Raw genomic sequence first — 8,085 nt, 5'->3', positions numbered from 1 at the left:
CATAATCAAAGGACTGACACTACTAAATTCAATCATTGTCAAATTGTTCCCTATTGTAGTTTTATTCAGCAATCAGCAAGACTTTCTAAGATAACTAATAAAGGACAATGCTGTTGATTAAAAAATACTCCATTCCTGGATAGCCAGGACCTTTTGTTTTCCAAATATTCCAATAACTGATAAGTTCCAGGTCGACGGGTTCAAACAGAAAAATTTGAAAGCAGAGAAAACTGTGTATCTTATAATCGACATGACTTATCAGATGACAATACCAATTACTAAAATAAGGCTTAGGCATAGTTATATACTTTAATTCAGTCACGGACCCGCGATATCACGGGTGTGTACTTGTATTAACAATAAAAATGAGTGAAAAAACAAAAACTCTAGTATTTCTTATTGATGCCGTTTGGATGATGTACGTTAAGTTCCTTTATCCAAAAGCTTTCCCGAACCTGTCGCTGGGCATCACTCCAGTGAATATTCTGTTCAATCACTAGAATTTTCATGCGGTTAAAGTCATCAGGTTTGTGACTCGACTGTCTGAAGTGCTGAGAAACTGGGAGAAGTGGCTTCTTAGAGATATCACTCCTATGGCCATTGAGGCGTTTGTGGAAAGGCTGCTTTGACTCACCAACATATTGGAGGCCACAAACCGAACATTCTAGTATGTAAATAACATTCATACTTTTGCAGGTAACATTGCAAAATATCTTATAGTTGTTTTCGGTTGCCTTACTGTGAAATGTTGATGAATGCCGCATCTGTAGGCAGCATTTGCAGCGTTTTTCTTCACACGAACGACATTCTCCAGAAGTGCTTCTATTATCAGACACTTCAGCCCGCACCAGCAGGTTCCACAGACTACTTGCAACCAAGTACTAGAAGTCGTTTACTTAATTTTATGTATAGATTTTTTCATAATTTTTTGCTGATTTATCAATGCAAACACTTTTGATTACTTTTTTGTTCTGTTAATTTTGATAAATTCACCGTTTACGATATGTTCCTTATTCAATAAGGAATAGTATGCGATGGTAGGCCGTTGGAGTAATAAACAAACAAAATTGTCAACTCTAAGGATTTGTTCCTTGAGATTGAAGGAAAGTAATATTGTGGGATAAACTTAAGATATTTAACACTTTAAAGGGATATAACTATTTTACAAAGATTAGAAAAGTCATTTGAACCACGAAAGATACTTGTAAGAGAATCACGTGTTTTAACATACAATAGTTTGAAATTTTAGAATATTCTACCAACGTTTAGGGAACGGTTACTTTTAGCGGAAAGAGTACTAGTAAAGGATCAAAATAAGCTAAACATATTGATAGGTCACTGAGCTCCTTTTCGAAATATTTTATTTTTCAAATATGGCGGGAAAAGGCTGACTCGGACTTTTACCTTTAAATTTTTCTTAAATTTTGTCATATGACCTTTTATGAGCTATTTAGTCTTATGTTAAAACATTATTAGGTGTTATAGGGCAAAATATTTTACCTTGTATCGTATTGAAAAACAGTGAGGAGTCCGAACGTTTGGCACTTATTCCAAAACACCACCTAAGTACATCCGTAAACTGTAATATTCTGTTAACAATCATTTTGCAAATTTAAAAGCAGATTTTTCTTACTAATCGTTTGTTTCCATGAATAAAGTTAAATTACCCTCCCCATCAGTGGTAAATAACAATGAAGTATCTTCTAATAAAGTATGCTACAGATTCGGGTAGTGTTTTTTCTCTCTTTATATTGAACATTTTACACTTTCAACTTTTAGGCAAACGAGCATATATAATTTTTACATATATAGTACTTACTTTTCTTTAAAAAAAAACCATTACAAAATACTACAGATGGTTGGATCTTGAAACCCCTGAACCGTTATATATTTTTCTAAAAATGCTATTGTTTTATCTCCAAGTACACATAATAACACTCCTTTAAATAAGTTATCAGACACATCATTGCACATATCATACTGAAACTCTAATATATCAGTTGTTTGATTGACACAATATAAAGCTTTTCTGTTTGTTCGTTCCCTTTATCCACACATCAAAAAGCGTCAAATTGTGACTATTAGTCCGTATTAAACACAACCGATATGCAGAACACCCGGTAATAAGCACATGCTTGCACAGACAGGTATGAGTATCGAATTTTCTTTAAAGTCAATAATTATTCTCATGTTAAATTTCAGTAATGCCTTTAATGCCGGTGTTCAGTGCACCTTTCGTAAATACTTTGGAGATGGTTCCATTTTCTATATCTTGCACATCAACGAGAAGCCGCCCTGCTGCCGCCATTTGGTGGATGATAGGTCAAACTGATGTTACAAGTACAGCATCATCACATGAAACCCAAGGTGTTGATGAAACGTTCACGGTGACCTCCACGTTAACATATACGGTTGACAAAAATTTCAACCTGCAATCGATAAAATGTACAGCGAACAACACCATTGGTGGATTTTCAAACCAGATAAATCTATTCGTACGATGTAAGTTATCCAAATTTGATTCATTATGACGAGTTATTGTAATACTTGTTAAAAGCAAAATTCACGAATGTAACACATTTGTGCTCATATAAACAGCCATTAACGGCGACCTGCAGTTGTGCGCATTTTGCTGTCTTGTGAAGAGTTGGTTTTATTATAAATCATATTGCAGCTTCTTATTTCGATTAGTATATACTGCATGTATGTGGTTTCACCCACTGTGTGTATGATATCAATTATACTTTTTCTCTAGCTCATGTTATCGTGATTCCAAAAATGATTATCGTAAAACAGCAACAAATAAATTTGCATGTTTTATGAATTAACGTATCGAATTTAGAATAAATTGATACATCGACATTCATTGATATTAAATATGTGTTAAACAATTTTATGACACAAGTGTTTTACAAATCGTAACAAGAATAAATCGGTTAAAACAATGCCTTCGAAATAAGAACTAGTTTATCTGAAAACTCTTTAATTGATAATTGCGTTATGGAGTATGTAATAGAGTATAGGGACAAGATATTTTCTTCAGCATGATTTTCGATTGTATCATCAAACTCTTCATTGGATTCATGCAAACAACATTAAGAGGGGTTTTGAGCAGTTCACTGAATTTGAATTTAATGTATTACAGTTCCGCCAGATGTTTCAGTTTCTAATGTAACCTATGAAATGACAGATCCAACACGACCAATAAATTGTACAGCTTATGGTTATCCTGATACATACACCTATTATAAGTGGCAGCATATGTCTTTGTATGGGATTATTATTCGGGAACTGGAGGGGGACACTATCTTGACATTGCCTTTAGTTCCTACAACACTTAGATACCAAGACAACGGTGAATATGTGTGTACAGTTAGTAATGGTATACAGGGAACGAATGGAGTAGTAAAACGGAAAGGAGCGGCACAAATTACTGTATATGGTATTCTATGCTTAGTTGTTATATAATTATTATTGATATATAAAGTTGATATTACAAATGCTTTTAAATACTCACTAATAATTGCTTGGTTACTTTTGTACTTAATTGAATAACAATTTATTTCTTTATCTTGAATTTGATGATCATCTCAAAACGACAACGTGCAAGACAAACAACGTTGCGGTCTACAAAACAACATACATGTCATTTGCCTAATTCAACCATCGTTCATGTTCTTAAACAGTAAGAAAGGTCAGTGATTGTTTATGAATTGAGTTTTAATATATCTTAATACCTCAAATTGTTATTTAGAACAAATGCAAGGCAAATAGTGTGTACCCGTTTGATGTCCATTTGTTTGTAGTTCCTGGGGTTCAATAGTGTTATGTTCCACTATTTATTACTGCATACATTTCCCCTGAATTATAATATGCACGTATAGACCGAATATCGGAAAACTGTCTTTATATTTTGACTTTCGGACTTGCAATTGTCTTCGGATCTTAACAAAAAGCTGTTCACGCATATGTCATTCGCAGAAAACAAGAGGTAGTAGAAGTTTATTAATATTCAAATCTCATGAATTCATTAATGAAATACAACTAATCAATAAGCTTTTAAGCAGGATACTAAATCTTGGCAATTCCGGTACTGATAGTATTTGAATTTGCATTAAATAACTGCTTTTGCAATAGAAGATTTACAATTTTCAATTTAGGATCAACGTAGCATTTACAGTCACTATTATAGTGTTTACCAGAAATAAGCTTTTTTTTCAGGGAACAGAATGCAAAATCAGCCGCCTGTGTTGCATTTATTTGTCAGCACTTTAATGCAGAAAGGCTAACACAATTAGGGGATAAGCTATCATTCCGAGGATCCATTATTTTTCATTATGTATTTGCCTATTTTACTAGATAGTCACTGATGAGATTTTTAATTTCCTTTTTTTTTTTATTCAGCACAACCAGTTTTTACTGCTGACAACGATGGTAGAAATATACAGTATGGAGAGACTGGAAAAACTGTTGACATAGTTGTCCATGTGTATAGTGTTCCTAAGTATATCTACAATGCTTGGTTCAATAATGGAAAACAGATTCAAGCATCTGCTAAATTTCTTTTTTTCTGAATCCCCTGCTGAGGTCGAAGATGTTTTCCATGGAAAGAGTATAAAAGTGGATGGCTATAAATCAGTTCTTACAATAAATGGTTTAACAAATGAAGACTTCACTAACTATACGTTAATATTAGAAAATGGTATTGGAAAACCTGTTGAACACACTGTGGTTTTAGAACAACCAAGTAAGACATTATTTATGAAATTAAATAGATTTATATGAATAAACATACATACATTTTATATTATAATAACTATAATGGAAAATATAATCAAAATGAATACAGAAAACAAATGGTATATATATATATATATATATATATTAAGCTAGGTTCGATCCTAAATAGTACTATTCATCGGCAAATATATCAAATTAAATCTGGTTTTATAGCTATATGTAACAAAACATCGTTCTGACAGTCGCATACAATTCCCATTATTGTAAAAGAAATGTATTTAGGGATCAAATCATGCTGTATAAATGGAACATTTGCTAAAAATGATCTAATTCAATAATGACTAGGATTCTTATTTGTAAATTGCAATTATCATTTAAAACTTTATATATATATATATATCAATGGGTATGAAGTTGTATTTTGGTGAAATCATGCATTTTCAGTCTAAAATTACCGAAAACTTATCAATGATGTCTTCTTATCAAAAACGCCAGAAGCTCGTTTCATTTAAATATGACACATAATTTAGGATCGAAAGCAAACAGTTCAAATAAAAAATTAAGTTGAAGAGCACTGAAAACAAAAAAAAATGTTTCGTATGTACGATTATGTAAAACTGGGATTTTTTATGAATTATCCAATTTAACAGGAAATGGATCAGTATAAAACCAGGTTTAATCCATCATTTTCAACATTTAAAAATGCCTGAACCAAGTCAGGAATATGACAGTTCTTATCCATTCGTTTTTTATGTGTTTTGTCATTTGATTTTACCATGTGATTAAGGACTTTCCGAATTGATTTTCCTCTGAGTTCAGTATTTTGGTGATTTTACTTTTTTTCCATCCATTATTTTATTGATTTTGTATTAACATTGTATCATATATAAAATTTATTCGTTCAGCGTAAGTTCACTGGTGTTAATATGTCCTAAGTCAGGAATCTGATGTTCAGTAGTTGTCCTTTGTTGATGTGGTTTATAGGTGTTTCTCGTTTGTTTTTTTTTTAGATTAGACTGTTGGTTTTCCCGTTTGAATGGCTTTACACTAGTAATTTATGGGGCCCTTTATAGCTTCCTCTTTAGTGTGAGCCAATGCTCCGTGATGACAACCCTACTCTGACCTATAAGACTGGTGTAGTATATTTTGTTGTGATATAGAAGAACAAAAGTTACATTATTGAGGTTTCTACATCCTTTAAGGAAATGTGTATATAACGAGTGTAAGAGGCCGGAAGGTTTGTAAGAAACAGATACCGAGAATAAAGTAAACTTGTCCTTCTAGTACACGATCTAATTAACAGATCATCGTCCTGTTTATAATTGTAGTACGTATTATATATTTGAAGTTTGGCATAAAGGCAACACCAAATTTATGCTTTTATTCTTTTTTTTAATTTCGATCAAAAAAGTGGGTTTTTTTTTCGATATATTTCCGGATGTTAATTAACGAGAACTTTTCCGGTAAGAATGGTTTTTTTTTTACGCGTACGAATTCGCCCAAAATAATGAGTTTACCAACTATGTCAATTTTGTCTAACAAAAATCAAAAGGTCTGCTGATACAAATTTAAAACACTATCGAACTTATGCAGACTAATGCTACAATGTTGGTCTTATACATCCCTGCCTTTCAAATATTTCGATTTGAATGTGTATGATGAAGGTGATTCAGAAACTCGCTTTAGGCTCCCGAGTTTAAAAGTGCCATTTTTTTTAGTGTATGAGAAAAACTTTACCTTGACTGGCTTTACAGCCCTTGCATGGTCGGGAAATTAATTCTTTATCTGGATTGACATCTTTCCCTTACGTCATAATCTTAAATCACAAAAGCTAGGAGTGACATAGAATCTATGTCTCATACCGTGAGAATTATTAGAAAATCAAAGGTGTCACAACTTTTTCTATTATGAGGATTTATTAATTTTCGTGTATTTTTTTTTTTTTTTTTGTCCTGCCACAGTCTTTCAATGTTAACAATTTGTTGAAGATTTGAATTCATGGTTAACCTGTACACACGAAATCCACGCTCACAATATGCCTTCGAAAGAAGAATACTTATTAATGTCCTTTTTTTCTGTTGAACTAATAGGAGAAATAGCGGTAATTTCGAAATAAAAAAAAAACTAAACTACAGAAATCGCTTATATTTTACAATTATGTAGTTTATGTACAGCTTATTCGAAAACCACAATAAAAAAAAAGATATTTCAATTTTAATGCCAAAAAATGACATTTTTGCACCATAGGGAGATAATTTGGAGCTTTTTCAATGATATCTACATTTTAAAAGTCACCTGGGGCCAACACGAATTGAATTTTTGGAATGATTTTTGTACCATGTGATAAAGTAACAACTACTTAAAGTAATGAATAAAATTTGTAATAAAAAATAATGTTTAATTTTTTTCTGAAAATCTTATATCCGCGAGCCTCCTTTACTGTTGCATAATGATCAATTTCCACAATAGGAATTACATCGTAACCAGTACTTTGAGCTATCGAACTTATGCAGGCTAATGCTACATCGTAACCAGTACTTTGAGCTACATTTTGATATGTACCCTTTACTTGATTATTTTTGTGGTAGCGAAAATTGAATAATATCCACATTTATCTAATATATGAACTAATAGTTATTTAACGTCGTGGTTGAACCTTAATGTATACTGCTTATCTGCCCTTTAATTGAATAAAAAGTAAAATCACAAAAATACTGAACATAGAGGAAAATCAATTCGGAAAATCCATAATCACATGGCTAAATCAAATAACAAAACGCATCAAAAACGATTGGACAAGAACTGTCATATTCCTGACTTGGTACAGGCATATTCAAATGTAGAAAAAGATTATCTGCCCTTCAATTGACTGCTTATCTGCCTTTTTGTTGATTATTGGTGCGGTATTGAAACTCCAACTTTACTGATAATTTCCACATGTAGATAATGTCTGAACTAATTCTACTTATCTAGAAGACACGTTTGGAAAATTCACATTTTTATTGCGTATCCGACGTATGAAATAGAGATGAAAGATAGATACTAAAGGTATATTAAAACTCAGAATTCAAAAATAAACTGACAACGCCATGTCTCAAATAGGTAAAAAGACAAACAGACAAACAAACATACTATAGTAAACACAACATAACATAACAGAGAAAATTAAAGACTGAACAACACAAACCAACAAAAAACTGAGAATGATATTAGGTGCTCTGGTAAATTAATTAGAATCTACTCCATGTAACGCATTTGAAGGCGGAACTTCAAATACATCCCTTATATATTAAATATTATTATATCACGTTAACCAGGAAACAATCACCTGAAAAATATTTAATT

At 32.0% G+C, this 8,085-nt stretch overlaps 1 long non-coding RNA gene across 1 annotated transcript; it reads left to right on the top strand.

The window, feature by feature from the left end:
* Positions 1-2,208: 2,208 nt before the first annotated feature.
* On the top strand, positions 2,209-4,741 carry LOC143043264 (uncharacterized). Its single transcript, XR_012968278.1, has 3 exons — positions 2,209-2,502; positions 3,146-3,442; positions 4,405-4,741. It is a non-coding gene; the product is annotated as an uncharacterized LOC143043264 (long non-coding RNA).
* Positions 4,742-8,085: the final 3,344 nt, after the last annotated feature.

Source organism: Mytilus galloprovincialis, chromosome 8 (genome assembly GCF_965363235.1).
Source record: "Mytilus galloprovincialis chromosome 8, xbMytGall1.hap1.1, whole genome shotgun sequence".
NCBI lineage: Eukaryota > Metazoa > Mollusca > Bivalvia > Mytilida > Mytilidae > Mytilus > Mytilus galloprovincialis.
The sequence above is the reverse complement of the archived record's forward strand: the minus strand, read 5'-3'. Positions and strand labels throughout refer to the sequence as shown.